At 33.8% G+C, this 9,503-nt stretch overlaps 1 pseudogene; it reads right to left on the reverse strand.

Moving 5' to 3' along the window:
* Positions 1 to 3,999: 3,999 nt before the first annotated feature.
* On the reverse strand, positions 4,000 to 4,829 carry LOC143609426 (transcription factor HEC1 pseudogene; annotated as a pseudogene).
* Between the last annotated feature and the right edge of the window lie 4,674 nt (positions 4,830 to 9,503).

A 9,503-nucleotide genomic window follows, 5' to 3' on the forward strand; every position in this document is an offset into this window, starting at 1 on the left:
TTTTTTGGTAATGAATTACGGCACCGGGTCGTCGCAAAGCTTTATTAGTTTATGAAACCGATTTTCAGTTTTTTTTATGAAAATTTTTATTTAAACATTGGATAAAATTCATATTAAATGATCCTTTGTAAAAAATGTGACATCAAAGTTAAAATGGTGTCTTTTTGTAAAACTTAAAACACTTCATATGTTTGGAACTGTTGATAAAAATTTGAGTCCTTAACTCTAAATTTGTAACATAAGTGATAGAATTCCGGGATGTAGAAAAAAAGTTTTTTTTATCACACTAGTTAAAAAAAGGATTTTTTTTTTTGTTTTTTCCATGGCTTTTAATTCAAATTATTTTCACAGTTATAAAAGGTTTTTTATGACGTCAATTATGGACTGCCATGACCCATTTTTATACTTAAATCCCATTTTGCCACTTACATACACATTAGTTGAATGAAGGTGGTCTTAGGTAGCAGCTTACCTGTCCCTTGAAAGCATCTCCTTATTTATATTTATACTTGAATCTCCTTAGTTTTGATCTTCCTCCAGATGTTGTGTATTTTCTATTCTCAAAATTATGTATGCAATGATTCAAGAAAAAAAAAAGGGCTCCCACCCATATCAAAAATGATTGCATCTCTGCACAAAAACACATAAAAGAACATTGTTAATAATATCAAAACAACCAATAAATATAAAAACCATGAAAAATGGAATTTTAGATTGTTAGTAACCTTTGACCCAAAGGCCAAAAACAACATTTTTGCCAACGTTTTTAAACAGTATACAGTCAAAAAATTATATACTTCGCTTAAATAAACTATCTTAGCATATTAAAAACTTTAAAAGACACTCTAAGCTTTAACCAAAATCAACCCATAACCATGTAACAGATTAAAATTACCACACCCATAAGTAAGTGAGTAAAGTTAAATCCCGATTTAACAGAAGATAACAAAGTGTATCTCATAGTCATCATGATCTGAAATATACAAAAGTAATGGATGTGCTAACAGAATTTGTGGTAAAATTACAACTTGAGGTCTAATAGAGTAATAGGGGCATTTGAAAGATCATCTCCTAACCTAATACGTGTTTTTTAAAACATTTGCAGATTCATGCTCTAGAAACACATAATCAGAGAAAGGAATTGTAAAATTGAACTTTCTAACTTATCAAATTGTACAAATCAACATTCAATTTCATCAAAATCTATAGCTAGAGAAAATCACGTTTTCAATTTTACACAATAGGGTTTAAAATTTGACCTAATTCAATAGCAAATAAAATAAATAGAATCTCGTGTACGGAATCGAAGACCTGGGTGTGGAATAAACAGGAAAGCAAAATCATTTATGAAGCCGAGGAACCTGTGTATCGATAGTCTCGTCATCTCTACGTCGGTGGTTTCTGGTCGGAGCTTATGAAAAATCAAGGCACCTCAATCGATTTTGATTAGAGTGGAGTGTGTGCAGACGGCGAAGGGGTGGTTTGTTGGCTGCACCGTGGCCGGAGTTCTTCTGTTAATGCTATGGTAGAAAGGCTACAAAAGTAAAGTAACTGCCTACTTTGAAATCCGTGTTTCTTTGTACATGTGTGAAAAAACAATTGGTGAAATCCATGAACAGTAACTTTACAAAGAAAACGGCAATATGCTTTTTAATATATATAATAGGGGTAGAAAGCGCTAAAAAAGAATAGCCATCACGGCTACCTTTTTTTGAACTTAAGGGTATGTTTGGTTGGAGCTAATAGAATGGAAGAAAATAAGGTGGTGGTGTCGATGGTGGCGGCGACAGTGGTGGTGTCAGCGGAGTTGGTGGTGGTGCCAATGGTAGTGGTGGTGGCGGTGCCAATGGTGGTGGTGGTGTTGTTAAGAAAATAAGGTGAAGGAGGAATGGAATGAAAAAAAAGGAAGAGGGGTGGGAAGGAATGATTTTGATAAAATGGGATTCCATGTGTAATGGATGATTCCATTCCTTTGAGCAACCAAACACCACTTTTTTCATTCCCACGTAATGAATCATTCCATTCATACTATCATTCTTGCATACCAAACGCTACATAAATCTAATTTCACCAAATATTAAAAAGTCAAAAATAGATCGATTTCTTAATCTTTGACCTTGAAACTTATTTCTACGAACAACCCCATACCCCTCTCCAAATGCTCCCAATTTTACACATCTATATCTTAATTATTTGTTTTGTTGACCAGGAATGAGATAATTCGGTACAGGTATCGATTGGTATCGGTATCGATTCGATACCAAAATTTTGAGTTTCGGTATCGGTATTGATACTGGAATTTCTCAAAATTTTTACCTTTAATACCGGTATCGATCTCATCCCTAATCTAGACATATGGGCCAAAATGCACACGTTTTTTAATATTGTATTTGAAGTCCAATATATTTCTATATACGTTCAAAAAGATATAGGTTGTTAAATACGTATTTTTAATAGCGTTTGGACTACCCTCAATACTCGGATGAACTTTTTTGTGACGGGATGTCAATCGCCTTTACTGATTCGATACCAAAGTTTTGAGTTTCGGTATCGGTATTGATACTGGAATTTCTCAAAATTTTTACCTTTAATACCGATATCGATCTCATCCCTAATCTAGACATATGGGCCAAAATGCACACGTTTTTTAATATTGTATTTGAAGTCCAATATATTTCTATATACGTTCAAAAAGATATAGGCTGTTAAATACGTATTTTTAATAGCGTTTGGACTACCCTCAATACTCGGATGAACTTTTTTGTGACGGGATGTCAATCGCCTTTACTGATTTTGACGCTGCAAGCCTAACTCACTCGGGAACACCATCAATGAGAAAACATACCAATATGGAAAAACCCTATTTAGTCAGGTTTCGAATTTAAGACCATAAGATCTCAAGTCTTAACCATCACTTTCATGTCATTAATTGGACCTGAAGGTTAATGGTCGTTAGATACTAAATTAACTATTAATAGGTGCTACATATTATATAATTCAGCTCCTTAGACAATTAAGTTTAATGTATTGCTTTTGCATGTAGGTATGTTTCTCTATCAGACACACAATCACAGACAGTGATCCTTTTTTTTCTTCATTAAAGAGCCATGGTGGGGGAGTGAGGAAGATAGTTTTATGATAAATAAGAAACAAACATTAAATATTTGAATAGTGCCATTTTTTTTCCTCTTTTCGGATTTCAATAATTGAGTTTATCATGACAAAAATGTGACATTTTTGGAGATAATTTGATTGCATTGCACTATTTTGTTTTATAATTATACTGTCGTTTTAAAAAAAGAAAAGTTTAATTTATGGAAATAGTTTATACCTTCTAAACTATTAATTAACTTAAAATAATCTTGTTTTAAAATGTAATATTGTCAACACTCTAGTGCAGCAAGTTTCTTGATCTTTGGAAAGTATTATTTCAGTTTATATATTCATTGATCTAATTCATAGTTATGATATATTTGATGTCCTTAATATATCTCAAATAAGAAAATAAATAATTTTTGTTCAACTACAGATCTCTACAATGACGAAATGTCGTCATGGTAGCCATAAAATTAAATGAAAGCGCAAAGGTAAGCCGAGTCAAGTTTAAGAAGAGACGACATGGATGAAGATAGCAATTGGTTACAATATTTTGACGGTTTGTATTAAAATTATCTAAACTACATGTATCACTACAACATTTAAAAGAAAGAAAATGAATATCAAAGACTGAACTTTAGCAAGTGAATGCTTGGAATGCTCGTGTGTATAATATTCTCAAAGTCAGTGATGTTATGCATTGAAACCATAAAATATCTCAAAATAACATGATTTCATTTTGTGTTGAAGGGAATGATTATTTTATTAGGATAGCACAACTTGCATGGATTCCCAATCCTAAGTTTCCATGTTGCTACCTATGTTGATAAGCCTATCAAATAAGAATGCAACTCATTTTGCAACAATCAAGTAAAAAAATTTATTTTTCAACTAGGCATGCACCTAAAGACTGATTTGATGATGAAAGTTTTGCTCCGGTTGTTGATAGCTCTTTGCCGATGCCCCAACGGGAGTATAACTCCCACTGGACATCGGCACGGGGAAACCAATCCTCGGGGGCCGGTTCTCTCCCACTTTCTCCAAAGCCTGCACCTGATTCTTCAAAAACTTTAAATAATGAATCGCTTCATCAAGCATGGACGCCGTGTCCATCTTCGTGCCACCAGGCACGAGTCTTTGAAGTATCCTAATCCTTTCGCTTATCCTCTCTCTCCGATGCCTCGCAGCCACACTTTGCGGGTCCTTCGATATCTTCACGTTCCTTCGCTTCGGTGGTTTGATGGATTCGGGGTCAATGTGAATCGGTTGCATCGCCGCCATACGAAATATCATCTCTCTCATTGCCGCCATATTGTTTCGCTTACGGTGATCAACCTGATCACCACCGTTCCGCCACCGTGAGGTTGACAAAAACTGCATCTCATGACCACCTGGAGTTTGTGTTGGAGAGGTGAAGGAAACGGTGTTTGAAGGGTTTATGAAGTTCAAATCTTGATCCATTGAATAGTTAGGAATATTATTGGTTCGTTGGTCCATGAAGGTGTCGGTTGAGGGGTGGTCCTTATGATCATCACCAAAGACTCCAGAGAAATCAGGGAGCTTTTTGAGCTGCATCATCATCATGTCCGTTTGGTCTTCGGAAATGAACCTTAGAAAGTCGATATCCATTAATGTTTCCTGCTTTTATATATTAATAAGGCTGATGTTAAAAAGGATGGGTAAAGTAAGGAGAACAGGCAGATAGACTGGAAGTTTTATCAGGATGCAGCAGAGAGAGAGAGAGAGAGGAGGTAGAAGAGTGCTAGGGTTACGTAAATGAGTTTACCTTTGTTGTGAGAACAGAACAGCCTATCAAGACAATATCAATACTCTATATATAATACTTTATTATTATTATTATTATTATTATATAGCACTAAATTATTTGAGAAAAAGAAATTCATTTTAACTTTTTTATTAACGTTTCATACTTGTTTATATTTCTTAAGTACCATGTGAAATTACATACTTAAAAAACTAATCATACTAATATCATGCTTAATTATGCATGTGTTGACTGATAGATATATCATATGTGTGTATATATGTAAACTTTGCTACTATTTTTTTTTGTTGGATTTCATGATATAGATAAATAGTATTGTATTTCAACTAACTTAAAAATATTTAAAATTAAAAGAATATTATAAAGAATTGTAAAATCTGAATAATTGAAATGATATTCCAATGCCACAAAGTTGGTGAGATTATCCTTTCTTCTTTATTTTCTAGGTTATTTTCTTGTTTTATTTACATTATATCTAAATTATTGATACTTATCAAATACATGAATCAATGAAATTATTCAATATTTTGATTAGTTAAACAACGAATTGAACATTTACATTATTATATATATAGAAAAACGTAGAATGCATTTGCTTCATGCATATTGATATACTAACATATATACTAGTTAATTAGAATGAATAATACAAGATTGTTTTTTGTATTGCATTCCTTGTAGTGTGACAACTATAAATATAAAAAAATATAGCTTCATAATATTTTAACATATACACACACATATTATTATTATTCGTTCCAACATGAAAACATATTGATGATAATGCTAAACATGTCATATTCTTGCAAAAAAGCGTCACGAGATTGCTCATCTGTCAAAAGCCGAGGTTGGGTCAGTGAGTGTGTTGGCCACTGGGGCTCTTACATCATGCACTTTGGAAAACTTTGAAATAAATTAACAAGGCAAATATTAACAGTAATATTATGTTAAGCTTCGTTGCAGGGAACATCGAGCCCTAATAATGCACATAAATATTATAATACGTAAAAGCAGATGTCAGACGATCAGATAGGATGCGTTGGCCCACAATTTTCAATGGCCGGCTTAGATCTTCTGCCAGTGCTTTTGTAGGTGCATGAACAATTTACAAAATTTATTTCAACCATACTGTTAATTTACACCACCACACAGCCTAACAGCCTAATAAGAGCAACACCAACAGGGGATTCTTAGGTTATTTTTAAGAAGAGAGAATGCAATGTGGATGAGAGCGAGTATGATCAAAGGAGGGAGAGTGTGATGAGATTTTTGGTGAAGAATGTACTAAAAATATATTTGTGAGATGAGTATGAGAAGAGAGGAGAGATTAGAGGAGAGGTGAGGTATTATTACGGGGTCAAATGCCAAGTGGCATATAAAACACTTCCAAAAACTGTAGGTCCTCTAGATGGATTTCAAAACTTGACTCGGATCAATCCGTGTTGTTGGTTAGCGGAAATCACCAACGACACTCGGATTTCGGATCTTAGTTTGGTTATTATAAAAGAGAGGAAAAGAGAGAAGTGGGTGAGAGAATGAGAGAAAGAAACTTTATTTTCTTAGAGTTGTGAAAGAGTTGTTTGGAGAAATGGGTAAGTAACCCTTTTATAGGGTCCCCAATTCTCCAATACATACAAAATAAACGTACAAACTAAACGTACTGAGTATGTACTACACCGACTAAAAGCAAACTAAAACGACATATACAATCCTAAAAACAATATAAAATATTGGCCCTACAATCTCCCTCTAGGATTGAGTATGTCAAGGAACCTTCGTCAAGTTCTTTGCTTCGTCTTTATTTCTTGAAACTTAGTACTTGTCTTGATCCAGGATCTTGAACCAGATTGGATTTTGGACAAATCTTTATTTTCCGGTCTTGTAGACTTGAATTTCAATCTTATTTTCTGGGAATGATCAGCAACAGCAAATTTAGAAACATCAGATGCGGGAGGCTCGACATCTAATTTTCTCTTGTTGACTTTCTTGTGCCGATTGGTTTCTTTCCATGTCTTCAGATAAAGTCAGTTCATTTTTAGATTCAATCACCAATTTTCACGTTCTTGTTTTCTTTTAAGCGCTTCAGTATCTGCAACTCCAAGCAGACTTGATCTTGATCCACCTGTTTATGTACAACTGCACAAAAGCTAAAACGAATAAGATTCGTTCACAGACCCTCTCGAGGGTCAAGAAGAAATTGTTCATAGGCCCTCCTAATTTCAGTCCCTCAACTTGTAAATGATTTATTTAAGTCCCAGATTTCCAACGAACTTTGCATGAACGATCTTGACAACAAAACACATGATTTTGAATGAAACAAAGTTTAACAAAATATGTACGAACATAATAAAAACTTAAAATCTTTTTGGCATTTTCATATATTCTAAAAATAACGAAAATATATACATAACATTTTGAAGTTGAAACTAAAATAAAACAAAATCAAAATAAACAATAAAAGATAGGAGTAAAGATGAAATTAATATTATATATCAATAATATTTACAAAATTTTCTAATGATTTAAATATTTTTGTGAGAAATATCAAAATATGGAATCATATTGATTTGCAAAGCCCTAGATCGCGTTTCCATTTTGATATTATTATGTCACAGTTTCATCACCGACTGTAGATATTGTCCGTTTGTTAACTTGACAAGTGTTTTGATGCCAAAGTGATACGTTTAAAGTACAATTAGGCACGATGCTTATGTGGTCCCCACTTAATCAGACATGTTACTAATTCCATCATATCTCGGGCTTACTTTGTGTTAACATATCACCTCAACTTGACTTAAACATTTCTTATTTGATCATAGTACTCTTATTAACATATTTGACACTTTGTACTTTGTACACTCGACATTTTGTGCTTTGCACACTTGACTCGATCTAGAAAAGTTAAAATAAAGCAGAAGATTCATTGCCTTAACAATCAGATCTTGTATGACTACAAACAGAGAAAGTCCAAAGCTTGAATCAAAGTAAATGAAGAAATAAAGCAGAAGTTAAAATCCTAAATGACTCTTTTTCTGATTTTTCATTTTGTTTTTCTGTTTTTCTTTTCTTAACTCTTTTGTTTTCCTTTTTCTTGTCTTTCTATGAGGCTTTTCTTGACTCAAATGAAAATTAAAATTGACACTTATTTCATAAGACAACTGTGATCAGGTAAAGAGAGACTTGGGGTGACATGTTTAATTACATCTGAACCTTCATGAATAAGACTTCACGGAATCATGCAACCGCTTCATAATCGTATATCTACTAGTACCGGCAAGAATTTAGGTTTATATCACCCGACACTTACTTGTTTGTCAAGCCTATCTACACATCTGTGAGTGATTTTGTAGACTTTTGATCTACTATTTTCATGTACTAGGATCATTGCATATCAATGTACTATCATTTTCCAATGGTCGGATCAATTTCTCAAAATTTGAAAATTTTAATTATCCGACTCTCTCTAAGCAGGAGCTCCCTCTAAACGGGACAATTCTTTTTGATTTTCTTAAAAGTAATATAAAATCTTTTTGGTAAATCAAATGATTTGTTTTTGTTTTTCTTAAGATGAATTGAAAATCTTTTTGATGAGTTAAACATAACTCATTTTCTCCCTCTAAAATTGTGACATATTTCAAAATATTTACAATTTTAAAACAAAAGGATAGATAGGTTGTTTTAATCAAAATTGATCATGCCGAGCGATTCGACCAGAAATTCAAATCGGGCATGATCGATAGCTTTAGTGAAAAGGTCAGCAAAGTTGTTGTCAGATAGACTATCTGAAGCATGCATTATCACATTGTATAACAAAGTTGAAGAGATTCAAACCGAGATCCAACAGCTGATGCTGGATCCATCACTTGAGAGAAGCAGTTGGACGAGGTTGGTTTGAAAAATGCTCGAAAAGTTGTTGTTGAACCATTTTAACAAGGCTTCCCTTCCATGAAGTTTGTCCTCCCATGTCACTTATGAAAGACTCGAATCCGCCATCAAATAGCTAGGGTTCGTCTCCCATCATATGCCGAGTGCAATCACTATCTAAGTACCTAATATTATTGATAGTCCTCCTTGATTGACCCTGCATGCACTAAGCGTTCAAATGGACATGGGTTCCCGGGATACTTTTGTCCCGGGAAGGTCAACCGTAAACCAAACAAACTTGATTTTATTTTCTGAAAACCATTTATTTCTTGTTGGATCCTCATTTGATGAAGAACAGTCCTTAGGAATCCAAGTAAAAACTTGTTCCTTGGTTTTGGAAATTTTGGACTTTTCTTTTCTTGATTTTGAAACTGTTTTTGGTGAATCCTCAGACTTTACAGTCTTAGGATCCTTTATGATTTTATCCTTCTTGGTTTTCCAAAAAGATTCTTTTTGTGTTTTACTTTATTTACTTTGGATCTCACATCCATTTCACTGGGTTCACTATCAGCTTGATCAGTCCTTGAATCAGGGCTACTAAAAACTCCTTTTGGGGACTGACTAAGCCGCCTTTAAATATCAAGTTGTTGCTTGAACCAGTGCTTGCAATGTCTTGCAAGGTGAGAAGAGTGACCACACACAAAACAACACTTTCTTTTGGGAGTGCCTAAGAACTCATCTGAACTATAATGTGGTT

This window comes from Bidens hawaiensis, unplaced genomic scaffold (genome assembly GCF_021521415.1).
Source record: "Bidens hawaiensis isolate Kalapana, Puna unplaced genomic scaffold, B.hawaiensis_p1.1 tig00002181_1, whole genome shotgun sequence".
NCBI lineage: Eukaryota > Viridiplantae > Streptophyta > Magnoliopsida > Asterales > Asteraceae > Bidens > Bidens hawaiensis.